Consider the following 17,539-nt stretch of genomic DNA (forward strand, 5'->3'; position numbering starts at 1 on the left):
TTGGATTTAATTGAACAGTTTAGAGACTTGAGTTTGGTGTGTGAGAGTACTCACAATAGTGTTAAACTGGGAATGTTGAGATTAACAAGTGGTATTCTGGATGAGATCAGAGAGGGTCAGAAATCCGATATGCTTTTGGTGGATAAGATGACTGTAGTGAATCAAGGTCAAGGTGGTGAATTCAGAGTTGATGAGAATGGTGTTTTGAGATTTGGTGATCGGGTGTGTATTCCGGATGTTACTGAGCTTAAGAAGAGTATTCTTGAAGAAGGACATCGTAGTGGTTTGAGTATTCATCCTGGAGCTACGAAGATGTACCATGATTTGAAAAGATTATTTTGGTGGCCGGGGATGAAAAGAGAAATTGCGAGTTTTGTTTATTCCTGTTTGACTTGTCAGAAGTCAAAGATTGAGCATCAAAAGCCGTCTGGGCTAATGCAACCGTTGGCTATTCCTGAGTGGAAGTGGGACAGTATCAGTATGGATTTTGTTTCTGGTTTGCCGAAGACAAGTAAGAATTTTGAGGCTATTTGGGTGATTGTTGATAGATTGACGAAGTCGGCTCATTTCATTCCGATCAGAATGGATTATCCGTTGGAGAGACTAGCTGAGTTGTATATTGAGAGGATTGTGAGTTTGCATGGTATTCCGTCTAGTATTGTTTCGGACAGAGATCCTAGATTTACATCGAAGTTTTGGGAAGGTCTGCAGAGGGCTTTGGGAACTAAGCTGAGATTGAGTTCTGCATATCATCCGCAGACTGATGGTCAGACTGAGAGGACGATTCAGTCGTTAGAGGATCTTTTGAGAGCTTGTGTTTTGGAAAAAGGAGGTGCTTGGGATTGTTATTTGCCGTTGATTGAGTTTACCTACAACAATAGTTTTCATTCGAGTATTGGTATGGCACCGTTTGAAGCTTTGTATGGTAGGAGATGTCGGACACCTTTATGTTGGTACGAGTCCGGTGAGAGTGCTGTGGTTGGACCGGAGATTGTTCAACAGACTACAGAAAAGATTAAGATGATTCAGGAGAAGATGAGAATTGCTCAGAGTCGTCAGAAGAGTTATCATGATAAGAGGAGGAAGTCACTTGAGTTCCAAGAGGGAGATCATGTGTTTCTTCGTGTTACTCCGATAACTGGTGTTGGTCGAGCTTTGAAGTCGAAGAAGTTGACACCTCGATTTATTGGTCCTTATCAAATTTTGGAGAGGATAGGAGAGGTAGCCTATCGTATCGCTTTACCGCCGTCGCTTGCGAATTTGCATGAGGTTTTTCATGTGTCTCAGTTGAGGAGATACATTCATGATCCGTCGCATGTAGTCCAAATAGATGATGTACAGGTGAGAGATAACCTGACTGTTGAAACATCACCTATGAGGATCGAGGATCGAGAGTTGAAGCAGTTGCGGGGTAAAGAGATTGCCTTGGTGAAGGTAGCTTGGGGAGGACCAGCAGGTGGCAATGTGACTTGGGAACTTGAGAGTCAGATGAAGGAGTCTTATCCGGAGTTGTTCGCTTGAGGTATGTTTTCGAGGACGAAAACTCTTTTAGTGGGGGAGAGTTGTAACACCCCAATTAAAATAAGCTAATTATTTAATTTAAATTAATATTTTATTTATTAATTTAATTGAATAATTGGAAGTTTGGATTAATATTATTATTTTGGAATAATAATTATTGGGATTATTATTATTGGATTATTATTTTATAATTGGAATAAAAGTGGAAAATCAGTAAAAAGGTCCCATTTGGTAAAAAGGTTATTGTTTTCACGTGAAAAGGAAAAAGAGACAGAACGTGGAAAAGGGCAAAAAGAGAACCAGAGAACGAAGGTTGAAGGGAGGAGAAGCTTGGAGCTCAGAGGCTGCCGGATTAACTCAGGTAAGGGGGGTTTATCGTTGATTGACGGGTATTATATGATAATATGTCATGGGTAGTGATAGACCTTTAATTTACCTTTGAATTGGATGATTATGATGAATTTGTGGAAATAATTGATGAACGAAATTGGGTGATAATCGAAAGAAATTCGTAGGAATTGTATGTGATAATGTCAGGAGTTGTGAAATCGAATAGGGAATGATTCGGGTTAGACGATATGAGTGATTTCTGTGTAAATTTGGACTGTGGAAGGTGAGATCGAATAGAACTCGTAGCAGGAAAAACCATAACAGATCTGGAAATCTGGTTTCTGGTCATACGCGTATGGCACTAGGCAATACGCGTATGGGATGGCTGGTACGCGTATGGCGCTAGGCAATACGCGTATGGATGAGGAAGATGAAATTTTGAACGTAAAATGGTCTCTGGTGGTACGCGTATGGGGAAGTGATACGCGTAGCATACGCGTATGGAAGTGGGCAATACGCGTATGGCTTGGTCAGGATTTAGGCAATACGCGTATGAGCATAGGCAATACGCGTATGGGCAGGATTGTGATTTTCCTGTGCTGTTGTTGTGCAGTTTTTAACTGGTTAGGCTGAGTAGTGAGACTTAGCTGAGGTATGATGTAATAGGGATCATTTCCCGTTGTTTTGAGTAGTATAGGTATTAGTAGAGTGTGCTAATACTGTGTTTGATTTTATGGCATGTTGTGATATGCTTTTGTGATAAATGTATTGACAATATGTTGAGGATAGGTGTTGATATGCAGGATGCTGTGAATGTATCAGTGATGTATGCATTTGTGAATAGACTGTTTTGTGGCTTAGAGTGTGAGCATATGTCTATTTTTGAGTTGTTGTTGTTGTTGTTGTATTGCTAGGTAATTAGCATGCATGATTAGCCTGTGGGGCTGTAGCTAATTCCCATGGTGAGGAATTAGTGAGTGAATCATTGTGGATTTGTTGTTGATGTTTGCATGCTAGATGATTAGTGTGCATAGCATAGCCTTCGGGGCTGTAGCTAATTCCCATGGTGAGGAATTAGTGAGTGAGTCATTAGATCTCAAATGAGTGGGACTAGTGAGCTTAGTAGCCGTATCTGGATTTGATCGGTGAGCTTGGACTATATGTTCAAGAAGAGTCGGTACCGCATGTGTAGAGTCTCATTGCATAATGAATGCATGGCATAGCCTGTGGGGCTGTAGCTAATTCCCATTGTGAGGAATTAGTGAGTAAATCGTTGTGTTGTGTTGTTGGTGTTGAGCATGTTTTGATATATACATATGCTATTTGTTATTGTTGAGTATGAGGTTGCGTTGATACTGCCGTTATGGAGTGGGTAGTCTGGTTAGGGTGATTTGAGGCGTTATTTACTTAACATTACATGTTGTTGTATAATGCTTGTTATATTGATTGAGAAACTCACCCTTACACTATTTTTCAGGTAACCAGCTATGAGTGAATAGAAGTAAATGCTTGGAGTCTAGAGTAGTCTCCTAAGGGGTCATGCTCTGATAGATGTAACATCGGGATGGGATGTTTGAATATGTTTGATTTTGTTGTTGATCAACTTTACATGTAAAGTGGTACATGATTTAAATGTTGATTTTTAGTATCCGCTGCGAATTATGCAAAGAACCTTATTTGGATTAAATAAATGAGCATGACAGGTTATTTTGATGAATGTTGTGAAATAATTGTGTGACACCCTTCGGGGCATAATTACTCTGATTAATGTGTTATTATTTTTAATTAAATATTTTGGGGTATTTAGAAGGGTGTTACATTAGTGGTATCAGAGCATAGTCGGTCGTGTCGAGTCGTAGTTATTCTGTTTCCCCTGTACGGGATAGGTGTTGTGTAACCCTATCAGTACTTATTGTTTAGTTGTTTGGGTTTTCAGAATAGAGATGGCTGGAAGAGGTAGAGATGATGCTGCGATTGCTGAGGCTCTGGGTATGCTAGCTGGAGTACTTGGAGGAAATCCGAATGTTGTGGGAATGGGAGCTGCTCGTCAACTGAGTGAGTTCCAGAAGAACAATCCTCCAATGTTCAAAGGAGCATACGATCCAGATGGCGCTCAGAAATGGTTGAAGGAGATAGAGAGGATCTTCAGAGTAACTGATTGTGCTGATAACCAGAAGGTCAGGTTCGGTACACATATGCTGTCGGAGGAGGCTGATGATTGGTGGGTTGCTACCCGCACTGAGTTGGAAACTGCTGGAAATGCTGATATTTCTTGGGCTGTGTTCAGAGAGAGATTTTCTGAGGAAGTATTTTCCCGAGGATGTCAGAGGAAAGAAAGAGATAGAATTCTTGGAATTGAAGCAGGGTAACAGGTCTGTTACGGAGTATGCTGCGAAGTTCACAGAGCTGTCAAAGTACTATACTCCTTATAGTGAGGCTGCTGGAGAATTTTCGAAGTGTGTGAAGTTTGAGAACGGGTTGCGTCCCGAGATCAAGCAGGCAATTGGATATCAGCGAATCAGGGTGTTTTCTGATTTGGTTGACTGTTGCAGGATTTTTGAACAGGATTCCAAAGCCAGAGCAGAGAGCTATCAGCAGAGGGTTGATAGGAAGGGTAAGAATCAGGTTGATCGTGGGAAACCGTATGCAGCTGGCAAAGGTTTTCAGAAGCAGAGTGGGATGAGGAGGCCTAGTGGGGGAGATTCTAGTGCTCCTGTTAAGTGTTACAGATGTGGTCGGGCTGGACATCGTGTTCATGAGTGTACCAGTGCTGAGATGAAATGTTTCAAGTGTGGAAAAGGTGGTCATTTGGCTGCAGAGTGTCGGTTGAAGACTGTGACTTGTTTCAACTGTGGAGAAGTGGGTCATATCAGTCCACAGTGTCCTAAGCCGAAGAAAGAGAATCAGTCAGGAGGCAAGGTCTTTGCTTTATCGGGTTCTGAGACTTCTGCAGATGATCGTTTGATCCGAGGTACGTGTTATATTAATGGCTTTCCTCTTGTAGCTATTATTGACACAGGTGCTACTCATTCCTTTATATCTTTGGATTGTGCTGTGAAACTTAAGTTAGAGATATCTAAGATGCTTGGAAGTATGGTGATTGATACTCCTGCGAAGGGTTCAGTGACTACTACTTCTGTTTGTTTGAATTGTCCTTTGAGTATTTTTGGTAGAGCCTTTGGGATAGATCTTGTGTGTCTTCCACTAGTGCAGATTGACGTTATTCTGGGCATGAACTGGTTGGTGTGTAACCGAGTTTCTATCAACTGTTTTGATAAGACAGTGATATTTCCTGAGATTGAGGAAGGAAAGAGTTTGTTTCTATCAGCGAGGCAGGTGAATGAGGAAGTAGCAGATGGGGCAGAGTTGTTTATGCTGTTAGCGACTTTGGAAGCTAAAGATAAACTGGTGATTGGCGATCTAGCTGTAGTGTGTGATTTTCCTGATGTGTTTCCGGAAGAAGTGAATGAATTGCCACCAGAACGTGAAGTTGAGTTCTCGATTGAGTTGGTACCTGGTACTAGACCGATATCGATGGCTCCGTACCGTATGTCTGCTGTTGAGCTAGCTGAATTGAAGAGTCAGTTGGAAGATTTGCTGGATAAGAAATTTATTCGTCCGAGTGTGTCACCGTGGGGTGCACCGGTGTTGTTGGTTAAGAAGAAAGAAGGTACTATGAGGTTGTGTGTGGATTACAGACAACTGAATAAAGTGACGATCAAGAATCGGTATCCTTTACCGAGGATTGATGATTTGATGGATCAGTTGGTTGGTGCAAGTGTGTTCAGCAAGATAGACTTGAGGTCTGGGTATCATCAGATACGTGTGAAGACTGAAGATATTCAGAAGACTGCTTTCAGAACAAGGTATGGACATTATGAGTATTCTGTGATGCCTTTTGGAGTGACTAATGCGCCTGGAGTATTTATGGAGTATATGAATAGGATTTTTCATCCGTATCTAGATCAGTTTGTTGTGGTGTTTATTGATGACATTTTGGTGTATTCGAAATCTGAAGAAGAACATGCTGAGCATTTGAGAGTGGTGTTGGAAGTTCTACGAGAAAAGAAGTTATTCGCTAAACTCTCAAAATGTGAATTTTGGTTAGAAGAGGTTAGTTTCCTTGGTCATGTGATTTCAAGAGATGGTGTTGCTGTTGATTCTTCTAAGATAGAAGCGGTATCTAAGTGGGAAGCTCCGAAGTCAGTTTCTGAGATAAGGAGTTTTCTTGGACTTGCAGGTTATTATAGGAAGTTCATCGAAGGATTTTCCAAGTTGGCGTTACCGTTGACAATGTTGACTAGAAAGGGGCAAGCGTTTGTTTGGGATTCAAAATGTGAAGAAGGTTTCCAAGAGTTAAAGAGAAGGTTAACTACTGCTCCTATTCTGATATTACCGAGTTCGTCGGAATTATTTGAAGTTTACTGTGATGCTTCATTGTTGGGTTTAGGTGGTGTGTTGATGCAGAATAAGCAGGTTATAGCTTATGCTTCGAGACAACTAAGGGTTCATGAGAGGAACTATCCGACACATGATTTAGAGTTGGCAGCTGTGGTATTTGTTCTGAAGTTGTGGAGACATTATTTGTATGGGTCAAGATTTGAAGTTTTCAGTGACCATAAGAGTTTGAAGTATTTGTTTGATCAGAAAGAGCTGAATATGAGACAGAGGAGATGGTTAGAATTTTTGAAGGATTATGATTTTGGTTTGAATTACCATCCGGGTAAAGCAAATGTGGTGGCTGATGCATTGAGTCGAAAATCATTGCATATGTCTATGTTGATGGTTAAGGAATTGGATTTAATTGAACAGTTTAGAGACTTGAGTTTGGTGTGTGAGAGTACTCACAATAGTGTTAAACTGGGAATGTTGAGATTAACAAGTGGTATTCTGGATGAGATCAGAGAGGGTCAGAAATCCGATATGCTTTTGGTGGATAAGATGACTGTAGTGAATCAAGGTCAAGGTGGTGAATTCAGAGTTGATGAGAATGGTGTTTTGAGATTTGGTGATCGGGTGTGTATTCCGGATGTTACTGAGCTTAAGAAGAGTATTCTTGAAGAAGGACATCGTAGTGGTTTGAGTATTCATCCTGGAGCTACGAAGATGTACCATGATTTGAAAAGATTATTTTGGTGGCCGGGGATGAAAAGAGAAATTGCGAGTTTTGTTTATTCCTGTTTGACTTGTCAGAAGTCAAAGATTGAGCATCAAAAGCCGTCTGGGCTAATGCAACCGTTGGCTATTCCTGAGTGGAAGTGGGACAGTATCAGTATGGATTTTGTTTCTGGTTTGCCGAAGACAAGTAAGAATTTTGAGGCTATTTGGGTGATTGTTGATAGATTGACGAAGTCGGCTCATTTCATTCCGATCAGAATGGATTATCCGTTGGAGAGACTAGCTGAGTTGTATATTGAGAGGATTGTGAGTTTGCATGGTATTCCGTCTAGTATTGTTTCGGACAGAGATCCTAGATTTACATCGAAGTTTTGGGAAGGTTTGCAGAGGGCTTTGGGAACTAAGCTGAGATTGAGTTCTGCATATCATCCGCAGACTGATGGTCAGACTGAGAGGACGATTCAGTCGTTAGAGGATCTTTTGAGAGCTTGTGTTTTGGAAAAAGGAGGTGCTTGGGATTGTTATTTGCCGTTGATTGAGTTTACCTACAACAATAGTTTTCATTCGAGTATTGGTATGGCACCGTTTGAAGCTTTGTATGGTAGGAGATGTCGGACACCTTTATGTTGGTACGAGTCCGGTGAGAGTGCTGTGGTTGGACCGGAGATTGTTCAACAGACTACAGAAAAGATTAAGATGATTCAGGAGAAGATGAGAATTGCTCAGAGTCGTCAGAAGAGTTATCATGATAAGAGGAGGAAGTCACTTGAGTTCCAAGAGGGAGATCATGTGTTTCTTCGTGTTACTCCGATAACTGGTGTTGGTCGAGCTTTGAAGTCGAAGAAGTTGACACCTCGATTTATTGGTCCTTATCAAATTTTGGAGAGGATAGGAGAGGTAGCCTATCGTATCGCTTTACCGCCGTCGCTTGCGAATTTGCATGAGGTTTTTCATGTGTCTCAGTTGAGGAGATACATTCATGATCCGTCGCATGTAGTCCAAATAGATGATGTACAGGTGAGAGATAACCTGACTGTTGAAACATCACCTATGAGGATCGAGGATCGAGAGTTGAAGCAGTTGCGGGGTAAAGAGATTGCCTTGGTGAAGGTAGCTTGGGGAGGACCAGCAGGTGGCAATGTGACTTGGGAACTTGAGAGTCAGATGAAGGAGTCTTATCCGGAGTTGTTCGCTTGAGGTATGTTTTCGAGGACGAAAACTCTTTTAGTGGGGGAGAGTTGTAACACCCCAATTAAAATAAGCTAATTATTTAATTTAAATTAATATTTTATTTATTAATTTAATTGAATAATTGGAAGTTTGGATTAATATTATTATTTTGGAATAATAATTATTGGGATTATTATTATTGGATTATTATTTTATAATTGGAATAAAAGTGGAAAATCAGTAAAAAGGTCCCATCAGTCTATATACAGAATAGTCTTAATGCTTTAATGTTATCCCACTTCACAATAAAGCTCGACTACGGATACTTTAAGAATAGTGTCCTTATGTTTAATGTGATCTCATGATTAAGTCACACTTGATACATTAAACGGACTAGTTATTCTAGGGACTTTATTAAATAAACATAATAAAGAAAAAGCCTTTTATTATTAATAAATTTTTCGATACAAGTACCAAAAGTATTGGCCTCTAGGGCTTACACCAACAAATTATTCTTATTATGTTTCTATGAATGAATCGTGTGAAAAAAGATTAATTGTGTAAGTGACGTAATGTTTTAGGTGGTAAGTCCAATGCTTCGATAAATACTTGTGTGAACTAAGTTGTAAATATTTTAGGACATGAGTCCAATATTTTGATAAGATGTTTATATGAATTAAGATGCTAATATTTTTATGACACAAGTCCAATGTTGATTAAATATAATTTGTAAACTATGAATGATTGTCTCAATACCCTTAGGTTTGATAAGAACCGGCATTGATTATGTTTAGGTTCAATAAGAACCAATGTTAGTTATGTTTAGGCTCTATAAGAGCCGGTGTTGATTATGTTTAGGTTCGAAAGAGCCGGTGTTTTAGCCTAATTGGCAGTGTTATTAGGTTCGCAAGAATCGTGTTAGCCTTAACCGGCAGTGTTAAATTATGGTTTGGAGGTTCGGATGGAGGATTGCATTTATTTGAAGCATCATGCATCATATATTTCGGAGTTATGTTAAGACTTCAGTCTGGTGTTAGGAATTTGGTCTGGTGTTTTAGGACTTTGGTCTAGTGTTTTAGGATTTCAGTAAAATAACTCTAAATTTGGTGATGGTACCACATACATGGGAGTAGATGAGGAGCATTGCACAATTATTATTGAATATGTTTTGTGAGATTGTGTGAGTGCGATTAATTATGAATGGCGTGCATGTATGATAAACAATATCCTTGTTGTTATTATACCATGTAATTTTGTAGAATATATTCTCACCCCTTTTGTTTCCTGTGTACCTCTATGTGAAACCATGTGCAGATTATCCTCAGGTTGAGACTGAGGAATGATTGTTGTTGTTTGTTTATGGAATATGGTGTAGATGGTCACTTCAGCTATTTGCTTTGATTTTATGTTTCATCGGACCTTAAGTATGACTATTAGTTTATTTTGGAATAATAGCTCTGATATCGTAACATCGGGGTTGGGATTGTTTTGTTATGTTCTCTATTTTGTCTTAAATCGAATAATCGTATCATATGATTATGCTTTGGATTTCTATTTCTACTTCGAGTAAAAAAATAAGCATTATGTTTGGCGTGACACTCTTGTCTCATATTCTTATATTCCACATTATGTTATAAAGAAATAATTGTTTTTACCATAGGTTTAAGGTGTTACAGGGTGAGTCCTCAATCCAAATTTAAGCTGCTACTAATGAGGGAATTCCATGAGACTCTGATCACTAGGCATGTTGGTCTTGTCGAGACAATGAAGAGATTGGCTGAGAATTTTTATTGGGATATAAGTTATCCATCAGTTGCCTCCAATTACGGTGTATTATCACCCAATAATCATTCCTTTGGCCATTATTAGTTAGGATCACATTGTTAATGGAAAATTAGCTCGTTTTGTCCTAGTTCAGTGACAGGGGTTGCCTCTAGAATATACTACTTTGGAGCATTGGGAGAAGTTATGTGTAGCATACAACCTTGAGGACAAGGCTGGTTTGGAATGAGGATGTATTGATACAAGCTTAAAAGGTTGGAGTAGCAATGGATCAGTGGAGCTGGCATGGCCTAACATATTGGACATCAAGTTCATCCTTACTAAATAGATATTCATGGTTCTAAAAGCTTATGAGTTAGTTATATTTTCATTGAGTGGTTTTAATAAAAGTCAGAATAATTTATTATATGAGTTATAGTTGCAGTTATTCAATTATCATGAATTAATTAATTTCTCTCATCCTTTCCTTATTTTCCTGGAAGTGCTCTCTGATGTGACCGAATAGTTGATGTGCTCATGCATGTTTCATTTTTTGTGAATGTTGTTGTGCAAAGGCATGTATATAACACTAAAAACATGATGCATTTATGCCGTTGTGCTAATTTAATGAATAGAATTTTGAAAACATGATGCAAATTCATGTATGCAAATTCATGTAGTTAATACTGAAAAAGTGATGCATTATAATGCATTTATTGAGGTTGCGGTGTGACATTTATGCAGTTGTATGTAGCAAAAATACTATCATTTATAAGGGATACATGTGACTGCTATTGACCAAAATTGAAAAAGCAATGGCATGTATCATTTATGTGGCTGCATGTAGCATAAATACTATCATTGATAAGGGATACATGTATAATAATACATTCAACAATGGTTATATGGTCAACTATGTCAAAATGTTAAAAATAATCATAGTAAGTTATATTCCAAATATAAATGTTAAAATAAATGTTTCCCTCATTTCCTATTATATGCACTATTGGTTATAGTCTTCTATTCAAATTGACAAATGAATGTTAGTAAATTATATTCAAGATATAAATACACTATTTCTAATACATGCACTATATATATAATGGAACTTTAAAAATAGTATTAATATGAATGAAGATATACCTGGAAGAAGATTTATAATATAGTCATTAATAGCATCGACTATTTCAATAGTTGATGCAAGAATAGCTCTACATTGAAGAAAATCTGAATTTGTGTAGTTTTGAATGAGATTTGGAGAAGTACTTGTAACAATAGTTTCAATTGGATCCACAAAATCTTGAATGAGTAAATTTTCTAGAATAAGTATCTCAGTATATCCATCATTGGATTCAGAGAGTTTTTTATTTTTCACTTCTAAAATCCATTATGAGAAGAGTCATATTTCTTCAGAATTGACTAAATTTGAGCCACTTTGCAACCGCATATTTTTTGTAAGATTAAGAACTTTGCAATGATCCCAAGTATATGAGGCATTTATTGTAGCATGCATAATATCAGACCTAGTTTCTCTTGGTACAACAGAACTTTAAATTCTTCCAAAGTTCTTCTACTTTTTTGAAGCTGCTTCTCAATTTCCATCAACGTGAGTTATTAGATATCTTCATCAGACAAATTTAAGTCTACAAAAAATGTCAAAATCTAAGTAAGTTGACACTAATTTTTAATATATAGAATTCTAAATAAATTAAGTACGAAATAAATATAAGTCTATACATATGTTATTGTGTGATAATGTTAGTCTATAGTAATATGTACACAAAAAATAGTCAATAATTAATAGACATTAAATTGAAATTAAGATAAGACATACAAAAATATTTGCAATAGAAAATGGCCCTGAACAAAATAGAGTATATAATACAAAAACTTTAGTAAAAAATTGTTATACCTTGGATTTTGTGTCAATTTTCTTTGTTCATATAGAATGCTATCGGATAAGTATATCCAACTATTACGCCAAACATGCTCAGGTCAATGCACTGAAGCTGATAACAACATTGTAACAAAGAGCTTATGCAAAAATACTTCAGAACCCCAATTGTATGCCTCTTTTATTGCCTCAATGAACTATTTGTCATCTTGTAGAAATCCCATTGCAAAACATGCGTCTCTAAATGAATTGTGTTTTAAATCCTCAATTGTCTTTAAATTATCATAGCAAGTTGGTCCTTTCTTAACAGTCAACAACGTCCTCATATAATACAATTCTTCAGTTGTTGGCGGGATCCAAATTAGTCGTCCAATTGTGTAACCTCTTTTTCGTGGTTTCCAACACCTCTTCCTCCTATCATAAACAAATTTGGACACAAATTGTCCATACGTTAATTGCCTTGCTGCTTCATACTCACTATTTGCCACAAACCAAGATGTAAACATTGATTCTGTGACACTTGGTTTAAGAAGTACATTTCCATTTTGCTCACAATTTTTGTAGTGTATACAATTTTCTCCCTCCATGTGAAAAAACAACCTTTCAACTGCTGGTTTTCGACCATGAATTGCATAAGAGAAGATTTTCCAGCATGCTTTACTTGGTGATACATATCGACAATCAAGGTAATTTTGATTTCATCAATATTTCCATCTGTATGAGAGTTATTTGGAACGATCACTGCTGAAATCCTATCAGAACCCTTGTTGATGTACTTGAAAAGATATTTTATTGAAGTACTTTGATTGCACCACTCCATATTAATGTGTGCCTCATATTTCATCAACAAACTTGGGTTGTGGGGGACAACATGACCACTGTGAAATGCGACTCCATTTTTGTCAACTGTATTCCCTTGATCTCTCCTCCTATAAACTGGGTATCCATCTTGATCAACAATTGTAACATCTTGAAATTTCTTAGGATAGTACTTTGAGCACTTACCATCCTTCATACAAGGGCACTTTTGGTTTGCCAACCCACAAGGTCCATGAACCATGTGGTTCTTTACCAGGTTATATAATCTTGGTTGTTTCACCGGATCGGGTACTTCAGCTGATATGATTTTGTCTATGTCTTTTGAACCGGGATATTTATTGGATGGATGCAAGAAAATAAGAATGTGTGCATGTGGCAGCCCTCTCTTTTGAAACTCAATTGTGTACATATCTGAAAATAAGAATGTTTGTTAAATAAAAATATAGACATGAGAATTGAATTGGTACATATCCAGATATTCTATTAATAAAAAAATTAAACACCTAGAAATATTTAAAGGAAAAAATATTTAGGTATTCAAAAGTATTTATATATGTCTTCAAAAAAACATTCAAAAGATATCTGGTCTATCTTGTGTGTAATCATTAAAATATAATGAATAGTACATTATAATATAATGAATAGTACATTAGAAATGCTAGAACTCTATCAAACTATATTTTCCTAACACACCCTTCTTGGCCACGTCTGCTAGAACTCTATCAAACTTCATCTTAAATATTCTATCAATGATATCTGGTCTATCTTGTGGCTTAAAATTTAAGGGAACAAGTACTCTTTGAATCTCAGGCCAGTTTGGGTTGCAGGTGAATGTTATCAATAGATCCGGAAATCCCACCTTACTACAAATCACCATGCCATCATAGTACAGTTGATCCATAAATCTCCTACTTCCCACATATGGCGATGGAAATATGACTCTTTTCACTGTGCTTGATCCTGTCATTTGATTTTGCTCTGCATTCAAACTTATAAACATTGACACTCTTAGTTTGCTTTGATTTTTTCTCAGCCAATTCAATCTCTCACCTTCAAGCATTGTGTAACCATTTACCAAAAATTATTGGAACAATCTCCTGGACGATACAAAGTATTTTCCTCATCATATCTTATTTGAATTCTAAATGCTAGCCATTCTCATATTGTAAGTCGATTCCTCTGAGTATCATCAAAAATGTCTAGGTCTCGATGGGCAATGTTGGGTCTATAACCATCCTATCCATAAGGAAATATCAATGGATACTGGAACGCCAGATAGGTTGGATTAAACTCATCAGTTCTTTGTAGTTGTCCCCCTTTGGCTTGCATTATAATGTCCCTTTCTTCAGTCGTGTCAATGTCACCAACAATTAAAGTTGCCACCTCAGAAACAGTAGGTTGATTGTACAATTTACCATCAGTAGATATAGATGAAATTAGTTTGAGTTTCAAACTGTGAACATTGGTTTGATTTAGCCACTGTCTAACCATCAAGAAACTTTTGGCATGTATGTTATGTGCGTACAACATATCTGACAAACTTTGTATCACTTCTGGAAGACTTTTGTTTTTGTTGCTAGACAATAAATAAAATATAATTCAGAATGTAGTATAAAAACTAAGTATATAAATAAGTTGAACATGATTATAGTACCTTAGACCTTCCATTTGATTTGTGATTTTATTTTCAGTGTCATAGATGTAAAGTTGGGCAAATTTGGGAGGTTGGACTTCAGGTGGCAATAAATTCCCAATGCAGTGGCAAGATTGGCCTTGAATTCTTAAAGTATGGGGACCACGACAGTTATTGAATCTATTGTCCAACTTAGCTCCCGGTGAAGTGAATGCAAACATCATGTTGTATGTCCTTATTTGTGATTGGAAGTTCTTACTATCTTTGGTTGTGTGATCAAATAGGAGATGAGATAGAACTTGTGGTGGATGTTTCAATAGGGGTAGTTCAACTTTACCATTACCATAACATAAATAGTATTTTAGATTTGCGGCATGTCTATGTTTGTCCATCCTTTCTTGATACCACATCATGGCCTTACAATATCTACATTCAATCATAGCATCTCCCAAATCATAATAATTTGTAAGAAAAAAGTTAATAGTTATAATAAGTTAACAATAATATACAGGAAAACAAAAATTTATATGAATGCATATGACAACTATATGACATAATTATACATTGTTTAATTGTTTTTTAATGTATAATCTTGTAGGACACCTTCATTGTTTGCTTTTGTTTGATTTGCCATTGGAAATGGTGGACAAGTATTTGCTTTATCAATGTTTGAATCACAATCAGATTCATGTGTTATAGTAAATCAAAAATAGGAACTCTAAATACATTAGCAATGTCAAAAGAATTTGGTCTAAACAATAAATATAGAAAGAATTATTACGCATACCTAAGAATGGATCATAGTCAGAACCTTCTTCATTTTCACTATCCAATTCCAAATTAGATGTAGGTGCAAATATTGGTAATGTTGGTTACTTAGTAGCTGCAACCGTATTTGGCGTGAAGCGTAATTTAGGGACAGTAAAGGGTGGTGATATGAACTCAATATTTGTGCTGCTGGAAAACATAGGTGTTTGAAAAATGATGATTAGAATATATTATAACAAGAAAGACTCATATGCTTATGGATATCCATATAATTACTCACATATGATTAACACCATGTTTTATAGAAACATTGTTAGGGTGTGTAAATGATATGTCTAGTTCTTTACATGAAGTAGCTTTCTTCGGACGACCTCTTCCACGCTTGACCGAGTTAGGTGTTGAATCAAACCTATCAAAAACACTAGAGTTGTTTTTAAAAAGTGTAACATGCAATTAATTAAGTAATAGTGATATCAAACTAACATTGACTTAACATATAATAGATGGAATTATAAAGATGAAACTAACATAGGATTAACTCCATGATTGAGTACAACAATGTTGATGGATATGAGTATTGTGTCAGGTAGTTTATTTGTCATGTTGTAGGAAAAATGTGGCACACCAGGTAATGTTTTAGGACGTCCTCTTCCATGCTTAACTAAGTTTGGTTTATCCTTAATACGTTTCCCACCATATTTCCTGTAGAAGATTTAGTGATGACATAAAAAAAAAATTGATTGCAATTGTAAAATGAAAAAACTATATTAGACTTACATAACATGGCTTGATATTGTATAATCATTGGGATTTACTTGAGAAATCATAGGTACTGTCGTGTTTAATTGCAATTCAGGATTGACATTTTCCTTGTGGCTCAGTGAGGCATCATCGGAGAACCTAAACATAAGGTTTGTGCCAGAATTATAAATATTTGCCACTTTCTGTGGTGTATGAAACGTGTGTTCGGATGTTGACGGATTAGTTGCTTGTAATGTAGAATCAATGATTTTCCCGTCGGGAAAATTTTTATTGATGAGTTGTTGCCTGGAAGCAATCGGTGTGACATCTGAAAGTGGGATTCGAATGCAGCTCGATATTGATTCACCATCCATTCAATTTTGTACCTCACATGGAGAAACCTTGAAACGCTTATAGTGTTTAGCCTTTAGAATGCAAAATCTTCGCAATCTAGCTCGCTTACAATTAAATTTCTTCCACAACACATCCTTATTGTTATTTATGCAGGGTGTATAATTACTAACAAAAGATAGAACTTGTTACGTCATAAATAGGCTAAATATGAAATAAGTGTTATGTGTGTGATTAACTCATTCAGAAAGTAATAGAAAAATAGGTATGATATGAATAACTTTACGGAAACGGTGTCTTGTCGAAGTCTTGATCAGCCATGAATACTTTATTTTCATAAACAACCTACATTTTGTAACAATTCAACTCATGGTAAGTAAATAAAAATTATGTCTGAGTTGCTCATAAATGCCCAAAAATGGTTAATATTTACTTATGAAAAATAGCATTTATCGAATTAAGGAAACCCTTATTCATGAAATCATACACACTTTGTCAAGAAAAGTGATACTTCTAATGACGTGTGGTTAATCATTACAGGAATAGATCAAAGGATGGAAAAAGCAAAGAAAAAAGCATGTCCTATTTCCCTACCCGAAATCTGGTTCGCTTAGTGAAACTAAGTCAGAAGCAAAGCATCTAGGTTCGCTACCAGCAGAGGCCCGATTCGCTAAGTGAGCTCTGGTTTGCTTAGCGAAACCAAGTCAGGGGCAAAACAGTCTATTTCTCTAGCAGCGAGGAGAAACCAAGGAAGTTCGCTATGCGAATTCTGGTTTGCTTAGCGAAACCAAGTCAGTAGCAAAGCATCCAGATTCGCTAGCAGCGAGTAATAGTGAAGAGGCGGCGAAGGCCCGATTCGCTAAGCGAGCTCTGCTTCGCTTAGCGAAACCAAGTCAGAGGCAAAACACCCAAATTCGCTAGCAGCGAGGAGCAACAAAGGAAGTTCGTTATTCGAATTCTGGTTCGCTTAGCGAAACCAAGTCAGTAGCAAAGCATTCAGATTCGCTAGCAGCGAGTAACAACGAAGAGGCAGCGAAGGCCTGATTCTCTAAGCAAGCTCTAGTTTGCTTAGAGAAACCAAGTCAAAGGCAAAATATCTCAGTTCTCTAGCAGCGAGGAGCAGCGAAGGAAATTCGCTACGCGAATTCTGGTTCACTTAGCGAAAGTAAGTCAGTAGCAAAGCATCCCAATTGTGCATTCTACAATGATGTTGTATTCAGAAAATTGCATTTGTAAGGTGTTAAAAGAAAATGTTTATTTCATGTGACAATGTGGAATGAGTCAATATGATGTTTCACAATACTTGAAAACATACATAGGCAAAGTAAGCAACAATACGAGAAGAAGAAGGCAAAATAGAGAAAGAATACCTAAAACCAAGGACAGGAAGAAGAAGAAGAAGAAGAAGAAGAAGAAGAGGAAGAGGAAGAGGA

At 37.0% G+C, this 17,539-nt stretch overlaps 1 pseudogene; it reads right to left on the reverse strand.

The window, feature by feature from the left end:
* Positions 1-10,903: 10,903 nt before the first annotated feature.
* On the reverse strand, positions 10,904-16,129 carry LOC127137008 (uncharacterized; annotated as a pseudogene).
* Between the last annotated feature and the right edge of the window lie 1,410 nt (positions 16,130-17,539).

The sequence above is a fragment of the Lathyrus oleraceus genome, chromosome 4 (genome assembly GCF_024323335.1).
Source record: "Lathyrus oleraceus cultivar Zhongwan6 chromosome 4, CAAS_Psat_ZW6_1.0, whole genome shotgun sequence".
Classification (NCBI taxonomy): domain Eukaryota; kingdom Viridiplantae; phylum Streptophyta; class Magnoliopsida; order Fabales; family Fabaceae; genus Lathyrus; species Lathyrus oleraceus.